This window comes from Megachile rotundata, chromosome 4 (assembly GCF_050947335.1).
Source record: "Megachile rotundata isolate GNS110a chromosome 4, iyMegRotu1, whole genome shotgun sequence".
Classification (NCBI taxonomy): domain Eukaryota; kingdom Metazoa; phylum Arthropoda; class Insecta; order Hymenoptera; family Megachilidae; genus Megachile; species Megachile rotundata.
The window spans coordinates 16547634-16561523 of NC_134986.1; the positions used below are offsets into that span (position 1 = coordinate 16547634).

Below are 13890 nucleotides of genomic sequence, written 5' to 3' on the forward strand. Positions count from 1 at the left end.
TTGGTAAATTAACAAATTTCGGAATTCCAAAACTCTCAAGTTTGTGGATTCATACATTTGATATTTCTAAATTCTTAAATCCTTAAATATTCAAAATCCCTAAATTTCCAAGCTTCCAAATTTCAAATTCTCCAAATTCCCAAGCTTTCAAATTTCAAATTCCTCAAATTCCCAAGCTTTCAAATTTCAAATTCCCCAAATTCCCAAGCTTCCAAATTTCAAATTCCCCAATTTCCCAAGCTTCAAAATTTCAAATTCCCCAAATTCCCTAGCTTCCAAATTCCCAAGCACCCAAATTCCCAAGCTTCCAAATTCCCAAGCACCCAAATTCCCAAGCTTCCAAATTCCCAAGCACCCAAATTCTAAAATCCCCAAATTCCCAAGCACCCAAATTCTAAAATCCCCAAATTCCCAAGCTTCCAAATTTCCAAGCACCCAAATTCCCAAGCTTCCAAATTCCCAAGCACCCAAATTCTAAAATCCCCAAATTCCGAAGCACCCAAATTCTAAAATCCCCAAATTCCCAAGCTTCCAAATTCCCAAGCACCCAAATTCTAAAATCCCCAAATTCCCAAGCTTCCAAATTCCTAAGCACCCAAATTCTAAAACCCCCAAATTCCCAAGCTTCCAAATTTCAAATTCCCCAAATTCCCAAGCTTCCAAATTCCCAAAATCCCCAAATCCCCCAATCTCCAAATTTTAAAATCCCTAAATCTCTAACCCCCCCAAATTCCCCAAATCCCCAAATCCCCAAATCCAAAAACCCTCCACGAAACCCAAACTCCGCAAAGAATTAGCATCTCCGAAGGATGCCAGTAACCGCAGTGTTAAAGCGCAAAAATGGTGCCAAGGTTATCCCGACGAAACGTAGAGAGCCGTCGCGACGATTCGTTCGATCGTTTCTCGGCCAGGTGCATCGTTTCTTTACCTTCGATCCGGAATCCATCGGCCGGAAAGCAAAGAAGAAACGTACGTTTACTCGATATCCTTTACACGAGTGATTCGAGGTAACTGGGACGACACATGGAATCGATACGTCAGTCGTTGTCCAGTTTCGATTCGGTATTCCGATCAATAACGACGATAGGTCGCGATGCTTATGTTCCTTTAACACGTTCTAAACCCATGCTATCTGATGATGTATGGAATGCCACGAGATCATGTGAAATTGCCACTGCTATGCTCGGATTTCGTAAACGGGGTCGAGTATTATTGAAATGCATTAGAAATTGTTTTAAAGCCACGGCGGAACACTCCTGGCGAATGCTGCGAACCCACCGGTCAACAAATTCTATGATAAATAATTTCATAGAGATATTTTGCGCGATACTTTTGGTATAATTAATTATACTTCAAGTTGCAAGTATGATTAATTGTACTTATATGTTACAATATCTGCAGTCAATGATGTCGTAAAACCGGTGCGTTTCGATTCCACCATTTTATTTTAGAACTCCCACATTTTACCGTCGGGTCAAATGCTTGAGGTGATTCGGTGACATGAACATACCATAAAACGTTTTTACCACTTGCAGCATATCACTTTAAAGCTCAGTTTGCAAAAAGTGATTGCAGAAGTCTTTTATTTTGGTACAAACTTACTGTCGAACTGACTTGTGTCTTAAAAGTGATCCTTGCTTTCTACAATCGTCAGTTAGCCATCTTGTTTTAAGACTCTCAGCGAAAGATCTATTTGATTATTGCCATATATCAGTAAAATTTAAGGTTATGCACCGTTATCATTTCAAAGTGAATCATAACAAATCTCCCAGAATTTATAAATAAATATACTGCAACATCGTAATAAATGAAAAAGAAAATTGCTTCGTCAACCTTCAAGACACAGTATCTTTGCATCGAAACACGCAGGAAAAACAAAAGCATTCTTCCGCATTTTACCCATCTCCGTCGAGAACCATCAAGAATTTATCGAACATAAAATCCCGCGACCGCGAAATGATCGCGAAATTGTTGCGATATTTTCTTTGCAAACACAGCATCCAGTGGTAGTAAATCTCTGTTAGCCGATCGGGTATCAAAGGGGAAGGCAGTTTGTTGCTTAGCAAGGCTCGCGAGATGGTGGCTCGACGGATCGGTTCTAAATATTTGTGGAGCGAGCTTTCGCATTAACGGCGAGGAAACATACCGAGAAAACGGTTTCCAGTGGTTGCTTGTGGTCATTAGAAGAAGAAAGACCTTGTTCCGTGTGCGAACCTTTTAGTTATCAGCCTTGACACGTTTCTGCGTATGATCTTTTAATTGTGTGCTTTGGAAGACAACACGGGTTTCCGTGAAAACCTCGAGATGACCATCGGAATCGTGGGCCACTAAGCTTGCGAGGATACTGGTAGACGGCCAATTTGCGAATTAATAATTATCGTGCCAAATATCGAGGGTATTAAATCATGGAGAATTTCAATTGGTAGATGTGGAATTTTTGTATTTTCAGTTTGGGAGATTTTTGGATTTTCACTGATGTTAGGTCTGGGACTTTTGAATTTTTTAAGTTTCTAGTTTCTAGATTTTTAGATTCTCTAAACCCCCAATTTCTTAGATTCCAGATTCCCTAAACACCAATTCCCTGGATTTCCTATTACCTAGACCCCCAATTCCCTAGGCCCCGATTCCCTAGATTCCCAATTCCGTAGACCTCCAAATCTCTAGATTCCCGATTCCCTAGACCCCCAATTACCTAGATCCCCGATTCCCTAAACCCCCAATTACCTAGACCCCCGATTCCCTAGACCCCCAATTAGCTAGACCCCCGATTCCTGAGACCCCCAATTACCTAGACCCTCGATTCCCTAGACCCCCGATTCCCTAGACTCCCGATTCCCTAGATTCCCGATTCCCTAGACCCCCGATTCCCTAAACCCCCAATTAGCTAGACCCCCGATTCCCTAGACCCCCGATTCCCGAGACCCCCGACTTCCTAGACCCCCGATTCTCTAGACCCCCGATTTCCTAAACTCCCGATTCCCTCGATTCCCGATTCCCTAGACCCCCGATTCCCTAGACCCCCGATTCCCTAAACCCCCAATTAACTAGACCCCCAATTCCCTAGACCCCCGATTCCCTAAACCCCCAATTCCCTAGACCTCCGATTTCCTAGACCCCCGTCTCCCAAGATTTCCGATTCTTGAAATACCCAACTCCCCAGATTTCCAAATTCCCAAATTCATAATCTCCAGAAGAAAAGAAAATTATTTCACCTTAAGCATCCCGAGCGCCCCAATGCCCACGATTGTTTCCGGGCACCCAATACACCCTAAGAAGAAATAAATCTGGAAAGTTGGCAAAACGAAACGGCAACGCGGTTTCCGAGTCCACTAACTATGGAAATGTTCGTCGATCCGTATGAAATGTCTGTTCTCGTTATCGAAGAGGGGTCAGAAAGATCCCCAGTGAATTTTCCGTAGCATGTAAATTGGCCCGTGTCACGAATGCAGACAAACGTCGAGAACGAGCGTGGCAAACGTTACGTTTACGAGGCGAGATAAATTTCACGGACATGTTTTAGGAAGGTTACAAATCCGAGCCTGTTGACCTAACCGTACCGGGTGTTAGGGAAGTAATGGCTACGGTCTTCATTTTCCGCATCACGCTTCAATAGGCGTTTTATAATTCGGTTAATGACGAGTTTACCTGCGCACCGCCCTCTTTAGGTCATCGGCTGCAGTGTTCCTTGCGGTTCTTGCTTCTTTAGTGTGGCACCCCCTGCGGTTCCATGGCATTGCAGGCCTGAAATTGAAATCGTCTGGTCAAGGATCGTAGTTTCAGAAAATTTTAACGGTATTGTGTTTTAGTATTTTACTGGTGTTACTGTAGTAAACCCTTTTTTGGAAATTATTATTTTATACTGGGCAATTATTCAAGACTGCACTCGTTTCGTTCTTTGTCATTATTGGTTTATGATTTGTTCAGATATGTTTTTCTTGTCACACATTTAAATATTGAACCTATTGTACTGTTGGCATTCGAAGCCCAAGAGATTGCCAAGTAGAGGGACATCGCTCTTGTTTGTATTTCACATTGCATCAGATACTGTTTCAATTCCATTTTGTCCTTTTCAACACAAGTTTCATTTAAAAATTATCTATGTGATCTTCGTATTTTTTTATTTTTCAGAAAATTCATTCCTGAAGTCATCTAATATTTTTGATCGTTGATAATAAATTTCCTTACTCAATTTCATATTTTATAAAAATATCCATATAATTTATACTCTCCTAGAAATTCGTCCTTTACAAAGTATATGTCTTTTCAAGTTCACGCAATCATTTCTTTGTAATTAATTCCAGGTCGAGTAACTTTAGCAGATGTTTACGGAACAATTAAAAGACTCGTTTCTATAAATCATGTTATATGCTCAACAGCATGTTTGTACGTGGTTTGACATTATCGCGGGAAATCGAGTGCACAGCCCGTTCGCTCTGTGCCAACGTACCGCCCCTAAAGCAACCCTTAACCCCAGTGTGTCATTGATGTTCGATAGATCCAGAAGGCCAGTGAAACGAAAAAGAAAAGCTCTGGGCGTGTTTGATTTATTGTCGCGATTCTATCGAGGTGCAAACAACGTATTGATGGATCGTAAACTCGTTTGTACTGATTCCGCAAGATTTGATTGATATTTCGGCCATTGACAGGACGTTTAACGATTTCAGATTAATATTTTAAATTTGTCAAAAAATTACTTGTTAAATTTGTGAAAAAAGAGGAACAGATCATTTCATTCTCGATAAACTTGATTACCGAGATTTGTTACTTTGTGCCTTTACCTCCATTTTGAATTTACTGAACAATTCTTCTTCCTCTACAAGTAACCAATTAACCTTGTAATTAATATTATTATTAACTAGCCTAGCAAGTAGTTCCAGTAATCCATCTCAGGCTACCTTTAAAAATTATAATAAAATATCTAAGACTTGCTCACAAAATGGAAGACTAACTTAAGTGCATCAAATATGGCTGACATAACTTTCATATATTAACACATGATCCTTCACGTGTGTAACACATGTAACCTTCAACGTTGCACAGTAAAATAGATATCAAACAACTTTTCGACTTCGATTAATGAGCCCGAACAATTTAAAAGTTTAAAAAATTCCAAAAATCAGATAAAAGTGAATGGCTGTTTTACGAGGGGCAAGAATAGATTGGAGTTGATTGCTTCTTGTCGGAGCAGCGTTTGTCTGTGTAAAGACGGTATAAATCCTTTCGAGCAATCAGCACGAGATCGTTTGGCAGTTTCGAAAATCGGAAGTACACACGAAGGAACGCGAAATGGGGGCGCGACAGTATTGTAAAAAATCAACGGCCATTAAGTGCTGCGCTGTAGAAAATTCAATTTGTGGAGTGTCATAACGATGAGGAAATTTTTATTTTCAAGGGAAAACGTTCAGACAGATAATGTAATAGGGATATGTACAATTTTAAATTGCAAGAAAATAATATGGAAATCATATAAAAATAAAATAGAAATAATGTACAGATAATAAACAGATAATATATAAATACTATGCAAGTAATATACATGATACACACATATAACATACATATGATATACATGTAACATATGTATGTATACTATAACATACTAGTAAAATATATATAATATATAAATAATGTAACATAGTATACAAGTAGTGTATAAAATAAAATACAAATAATAAATAATAAGTAGTAAATAATAAATAATAAATAATGAATAAAATATTGCATAAACTCCCCAAGAAATAAAACAGACAGCATAGTATTCCTCCATGAAAAATAAATAAAGAATCGATCGAACTCAAGGAATTATAAATCCGATAGTGTCGTAAAGTTGATGAGAAAATAATTCTGCAGGGTATAGTTGGCTGTGTAGGAAGTCAAAGAGCGGTGACCGCAAGAAATTACAGAGAGCCAAAGCACGGATAAGCGACTAGAGATACCGCTCGCAGAATATAGAACATTGAAAAACATGGAAGTGCAAGGACTTGTACTGTTGCCCGTAGAACGAGCGGCGCTTCATCAAATCTGAAAAAAACGAATAGCTCGGTGGAAAATGCAAAATACCTGGAGTAAGGCGAAAAGGGTATCCAGGTTATTCTCCAATTTCGCAAACGACGCTGCAAACGAGAAAAGTGTAACGCAATATTCGACAATATCAAAAAATGGGGGTCGTAAAATCTAAATGCAAAATGAACGCCTCGTGATGGATGAACGTTCATACGTGAAAATTAAGAGGAAGGAGAATCAACATAAAACATAAACTTTCACCTTCAATTTCTTTAACCTGACCTCTGTATAAATATTATGATAAATGTTTTAAAATGAACGCATTCTTTTAAAATTGACGGTAAACCTTGACCAATTTCAAATCTCAATTTAGCAAATGTCCAAAGGGGTTCAAACAGTATTTTTCTGAAATTAACTCAATTTTCTTGAAATCACTAAATGCGTTAAAATTGCCAATCTTCGAATCGACAAATTAACAGCCGGATGAAGCTTCATTACCCAAAGTGCGCTGATTCGATCAATTAAAACCGGAACGCGATTCATCAGGCATCTCTCTATTCGCCAGCGGTAGTTAACAGAGAACGATCATTCCAGGCGCAGCAAAAATTTTTCCAAGTAAATCTGGCGCGACTATTGGTCTCAGCAGACGTCTTCCCTTATCTGGGATAAGGTGCCCGGGTGTCTGGCCAAGTAGTTTGTTCTGTACCCGAGCCAACTAGAGTCTCGGTATGAGTCCTTCTTTTCGTTGTTCGAAATCCTAGGGATTGTTTTGTAAACTTTGGGGCTGTTTTGTAAATTGTGGTTGTCGATGACACCATGGAGGTTTATGGTGAACTTCGATGCATTATATTTATTTATGCATAACAGTATAGCTTCGATACTCGTTTCGTTATAAATAATTTAAAATTTGTTGATAAGATGGCGCTTAGGAGCCACGCTAACTTTTTGAGGTTAGGTTAAACACTGCGCCACCCTCAGTCTTTCCACCATCTGTCTTTTAACCATCTGAAGACTTTGAAATTGTCTTTATATTAATTAACTGAATTATTTTATGCTTAACAGTATAGCTTTGATACTCGTTTCGTTATAAATAATTTAAAATTTGTTGATAAGATGGCGCTTAGGAGCCACGCTAACTTTTTGAGGTTAGGTTAAACACTACGCCACCCTCAGTCTTTCCACCATCTGTCTTTTAACCATCTGAGGACTTTGAAATTGTCTGTATATTAATTAACTGAAATTTTCTACATTCTTACACCTAAAAAAATTCGACGTAATTTATATTTTTATTTTCTCTAAAATTGTTTTAAAAATAAAAACCCTACTCTGTCTCTGAACGACAACCCTCAAAGTGCCTCAAACTCAGAAAAAATTGAAATAAGTGAAACAAGGTTTGTCAGATTTTTTTTCCCCAGAAAGCAGAACTGTTTATTCGAATGTGACGATATAATACGACGTCTTTCTTTGCCTTTATCCTTAGATTAAGAACGACATTGACATTATACTCACGGACAATTGAAATTCCAGGTATAAAAACCGCTTATTCAAACAGATTTCTGGAATCCACTTTTTCAGGTGACAGCTGATTTCTGTGAGGTGACATTTGCATCGCGATACGGGGAGCTTCATTTTTTTTCGTCGGGGATGGAAAGGGTACAGTGTCAAGCTTGAAACTTTCCCGTTCGTGAAATTAAATTTGGAAAGTTTGCGAAGTTCTACTTTTTTCGAGATGAAGCGTAAATTGGATGTTGGAAAAGGTAGGATCTGGCAAAAAATGGGGATATTGATGTAGGATGACATTGTTTGTAAAATAAGTTGGGAGACGTTTAAACAATGTGAGTACCCTTTTTTTTCCTTTAAAAAATTTTCTTCAAAGTGAAATACACAGACGGTTAGAACTAATTTGTTTTAATATTGATGTTCGATGACATTGTTTGTAAAATAAGTTTGTAGACGTTTAAGCAATATGAGTGCCCTTTTTTTTCCTTTAAAAAATTGTCTTGAAAGTGAAATACACAGACGGTTAGAACTAATTTGTTTTAATATTGATGTTCGATGACATTGTTTGTAAAATAAATTGGTAAACGTCTAAACAATACGAGAATCCTTCTTCCTTTTTTCAAAAAATTTTCTTGAAAGTGGAAGACACAAGTAGGATTAATTTGTTTTAATAGCAACGTAATCTTGTAAACGAAAAGGATTAGTAAGCACTAACTTAATTGAGATTCTTATCAATGCTTGTAAAACTTAAATCGGATTACCAACAAAACGATCTAATTGTCATACCATTAAAGAGAGAGTCAACCCTCGTTACGTGAATAATTAATACCTCTACCGAAAGATTTCACCCTAATGAATTACTTCGAAACTGCAACGAACAATTTGACATTCAACGATCGAGTTAAAAAATCATGGTCGATATTGAAGCATGGTTTATCTCACAAACGAGAGTGGCAGCAATGCGAAGAGGGATTAAATAAAGCAATCAACATTAAATTACCGAATATGTGGATACATTCGGCTGATAAGCATACCTTTATAATGTTAAATACACTGTACACAAGAGAAATGTATACATGAGTGAAACTATATATGAAACTATATGTACATGAAAACGCATAAATGTCTTATAAAATTATTGTTGACAGATTGAAAAATTTTTAACAACATTTGAAAGTTTTACATAAAAGAGAATCTAATAGCATGGGTGTATATTTAACAGTAGAGCTTCATAATATAAAAATAACAAAACACATAAGTGTGCTATAAATTTCGATTTAAAAAATGTTGAAAAATTTATAGTAACCTTAGAGAGTTCCACGCAAAAAAGAACCTAACACCATATACATATGTGTGAGTATGTTTAACAGTAAAGTTTCATAACTTAAAGATCAACAAAACGCATAAGTGTCCTACAAATTTTGATTTAAAAAAATGTTGAAAAATTGTTAATAACCTTAGAGAGTTCCACGCAAAAGAGAACCTAACACCATATATATACGTGTGTGTATGTTTAACAGTAAAGTTTCATAACTTAAAGATCAACAAAACGCATAAGTGTCCTATAAATTTTGATTTAAAAAAATGTTGAAAAATTTTTAATAACGTTAGAGAGTTCCACACAAAAGAGTACCTAACACCATATATACGTGTGTGTGTGTTTAACAGTAAAGCTTTATAACATAAAAGTAACAAAACGCATAAGTGTCCCATAAATTTACCCCGGAAAAAGTGAAAAATTTGAGAGATCCACACAAAAGAGGACTTGACAATACGTATGCATTCGTCATACTTAATAGCCAGCGATAAATAATATTGCGGTACATTTGTTACGGTGCTTTCGGCAACAATAAAACGCGTACAATGGCCGCGTATCGATTCGATCAAGACCATTTGAAGTCCATAAATCAACGAGAGCCACCAGTTCCTCTCTGTTCGAAAACGAACAAATTATCCTTTATTGTCTAATCTACTGTTTTCGTCTAACAATTTATTTTTGAGTACTATTTCTAACGAAATATTTGCAAACAGTTGCAAGGATTATTTCGTTACGCGTCGACGAACTCGCAAGCATAAAAAGCCACTAATCACTACCTGGACACGTATTGTGCGTAGTTTTTCTGCTTTATCGGGAAATTATGTCGCGTTCGTGACAATATACTATAATATATTTATATTTTATGTATAAACACAAATTTCGGCTGAAATTCAACGCGAATTTACCGCCACGCAGAGACAAATTTTTATTTTATCGATATTTTATTTATTCTCGTCAAATAGCGGTAGGCGATGAATAAACACGATTTACCTGTAAAATATCAGGCTTTTAGCAAGGTTTTAATCTTCGTTATTAACGCGAATGACGGAACGAGATTGACATCACTTTTATTAAAAATTTATAAAATGTTTACTTTCATCGCAAGTGCTCTAACAAGAATATTTATTGTAAATAACTACGGACATAGAAATCTACAAATTTTGTTCTAACACATGTTTATATTGTAGTATGTTTACAGTAAAAAATTTGGAGGTTATGGTAACGCTAAAAGTTTAAATAATTAAACTTTAACTCACAAGTTTCTCACAAGCCATCTTAATTACAATTTCCGAAGAAATTTTGTTCGAAAACTTTTATCCACACAAATAATATTTATACAATTCAGCTATGTTTAATCACTTGTTTATTTTTCAAGCTGCGTTTTACTTGAATTGACATTCGAAAAAAAAGAATTTAAACAAACCTGAAAATCACTTTGGTGTAACACCAAAAAGGTATTAAAAGGTATAAAGTGTAAAACACGGATTACCACGTATCCCGAAAGGTCACTCCCTTTTATCAATGCAAGCTTGATCGAAAATTGAATTTGGCGCTTCACAAATGTTTCGACGAACATTGATTCTTTCTATTAGTTGCTGGCCCTTGTTAGGTTTTCTCCGTCGAATTTTGCTGAAAGTTCAAATCTAACTGTATAGAGACTGTTCGAACTTCAATACGTTCATCCAATCTTTGCCATCTTTATTCTTTTCACAATTCACGAAACGAATTAATTAAGGGAATATTCAGGTAATGCAACACGTATGTATATTCGCAATTTTTACAAGTATAATGAAAGCTCCCAATATTCTAATTTATCCATCTCTTTAATAGAATTTACATACATAATGGCTCTAAAATGCATGCGAAATTCAGGTCATTTTAATTTGATTTGAAAAGGTGTTGAAATGCGAAGGTTTTTTGACGTCAATATGAAAATATCTCATTTTTATATGAAAAATTGATTTTATGAAAAATAAAAAATTGACAAAGTGCCTCCATAATTTATTACATAAATATTACATTAAGTGTATAAATTTGATTGGAGATGATTACGAAGAATCTGCTCAAATATTTGAAAGCTGCCATGAAAATAGACTCAGCTATAAATAAAATTCACCCAAAAAATGATGTAACCCAAAAATGCTGTCAAAGAAAACTAGCAAAAGTTTTAAAAGCCCTTCGCCATAAAAATATAATACAACCCAAACATAAAAATAACAAGCATTTTATTCTGCCAATCAAAATGGCGATCCACATAAAAATTACGTCAAAAATAATGCAGCAAAGATTTGACGATAACCCATACGATAAAAAAGACTCCATCGCTTTACGTAAATGAACTGCAGTCCCCCAATAAACCTGAACGGAGCAAATTTAGTAGTTTATCGCGGTACAGTAACCTCATCCACTCCTCGTAAACGAACCAAGCGCAATCACATTCTTTGAATATCTATCCACGTTCCTCCTTCCTGTTACTGGCGTACATTCATCGCCAGATTGTTTAACACCGAGTACATACAACACGAGAGGATACGTGACGGTGAATACTAAAGCTTGGATGAAAAAAAGCTCGCTTGAATAATCGTAGGCGAACGACGTCAGTGAAAGAGACGTTGGACTCGGACTTGTTGACTGGAGAGTTAACTCGTCATTTGGGTATACTTTTGTAGTTAGAGGACAGTTTTTGATATTACAGTTTTGATATTGGGCTTTACTTGTTATTTGGGTATAATACTTTTTCTACCTGAAGATGGGGGACAGTTTTGAAATATTTGACAGAAGTTATGGTATTTTTAAACAGAAACAAATATTTTTTAACATCAATTCTGTGAATTAGACTGAAAAACAAAATAGCAGATTTGTACCTGAAGATAGAAGACATTTCTGAAATATTTGACAGAAGTTATGGTATATTTAAACAGAAATAAATATTTTTTAACATCAATTCTGTGAATTAGACTGAAAAACAAAACAGCAGTTTGTACCTGAAGATGGAAGACAGTTCTGAAATATTTGACAGAAACTATGGTATATTTAAACAGAAATAAATATTTTTTAACATCAAACACTATGAATTAGATTAAGAAACAAAACAGCAGTTCTGTACCTAAAGATGGAAGACAGTTCTGAAATATTTGACAGAAACTATGGTATATTTAAACAGAAATAAATATTTTTTAATGTCCAATACTATGAATTAGATTAAAAAAAAAAACAGCAGTGGTCAATTATAAGAATTAATAAATTTGACGACCATCGATGTTTGAACAACAGAGGTTATGTTCCTACAACAAAAATATCTTCGACTCCAAAATTCTGTTTTGTTTTATATTACAAAAGTTTGCTTTGATCTGTCATATTTTACTGAAATAAAAACTGTATATGTTACTTTAAAGCTTCAGAACGTATTTAAAATCCACCATTCAACGCTACAAGATATATTTTTCAAGATTTAACCTACAGAATTTGAAGAATCGAATACAGTTATCTGACGTATTAGTTTTGTGCAAAGAAATTTTTGAGTACAAAAGTATACTTCGACCATTTGTTCCCGTTTATTTATTGCCGCGTTCACTGCACGTAAAGATTCCTGGAGAGGGCGAAAAAGTCTACACGAGATCTGGGACATAGGGATGAAAAGATTTCAGCGGTTTTACACCCTCGGAAGTCTTATCGCTGTAGTCGTGTAACTGCACTTTTCAGAGAAACCATTTGTTAATTAGATAACACAAATAAACCTCTGCAATCGTGCTCGAGTAACTTTTTAACAAATGTTAAAGTGAATGATCTTTGAGAATGATCTTTGACAAGTACATTAAACATGTACATTCATATGTACACATGTGGATTCAAACCTTCGCTATTTGTTTGAAGCCTCATTTTATAAAGAAATTCTTTTTAACAAATGTTAAAGTGAATGGTCTTTGAGAATGATCTTCAACAAATACATTAAACATGTAGATTCATATGTACACATGTGGATTCAAATCCTTCACTATTTGTTTGAAGCCTCATTTTATAAAGAAATTCTTTTTAACAAATGTTAAAGTGAATGATCTTTGAGAATGATCTTTGACAAATACATTAAACATGTAGATTCATATGTACACATGTGAATTCAAATCCTTCGCTATTTGTTTGAAGCCTCATTTTATGAAGAAATTTTTTTTAACAAATGTTAAATTGTATGATCTTTGAGAATGATCTTTGACAAATACATTAAACATGTAGCTTCATATCTACACATGTGGATTCAAACCTTCGCTATTTGTTTGAAGCCTCATTTTATGAAAAAATTTTTGTTATCAAATGTTAAAGTGAATGATCTTTGAGAATGATCTTTGACAAATACATTAAACATGTAGATTCATATGTACACGTGTGGATTCAAACCTTCACTATTTGTTTGAAGCCTCATTTTATAAAGAAATATATTTAGCTTCATAAAAAAAATCTACAAAAGAAAGGCAATTCAGTTTATCAATGAACATCTGTTGGAAACATTTTTTTCGAGCTGTCGGAATCAGTTAAAATTCACAGGTGACATGACACCTCCCGCTAAAGATCGAAAAAGCCTGCATCTACAAATATATTTCAGTAGAATCCGAATGCGGAACAATTCCCCGTGGTATCGGTTGTCCCAAGTGACACACAGGTAAAAGGGAAGCGGATAAGTTGGAAATGAAAAGAACCGACGACTTTACATCGAGGTTTATCCAGCAGAGGTTGTAGACCTTGCTTACGTGTATTATTAACGCGATGCACATCGATTCTGTCTGCCTGACTTCGTAAACTCATTTCCATTGCCGCGAGTGCGGAAACCGCGAGCGAAACGGATCGATCCGCCGCGGGGATTTTCCCGACACCTTTTTGCCTGGGACGAGTGGGAAAGAAGAAGCAAAAGCGAAACGGAGGAGGTGATCGTCGAATGCTCTTTGAACGTGCTCGAGCTGACTGAGTTTATTTGTTTGCGAGACCGCTCGTCGAGGATTAAAGCTATTGTTCGACGGGAATGTAAAACGAACAGGCGAGGGAGCAACAAGAAACGTTTGCAAGCATCACGGACACGC

The 13890-nt window shown here is 36.0% G+C and overlaps 1 protein-coding gene across 4 annotated transcripts in view; it reads right to left on the bottom strand.

Annotated features, from left to right (window-relative positions):
* LOC100883779 (uncharacterized) overlaps positions 1-13890 on the bottom strand; it is a 208539-nt gene that overhangs the window by 43720 nt on the left and 150929 nt on the right. For all 4 annotated transcript variants that reach the window (XM_076530568.1, XM_003703930.3, XM_076530570.1 and 1 more), the window contains one exon: positions 3646-3741. The gene's annotated coding sequence lies outside the window, so the exon portion shown is untranslated. The remainder of the gene's footprint in view (positions 1-3645; positions 3742-13890) is intronic.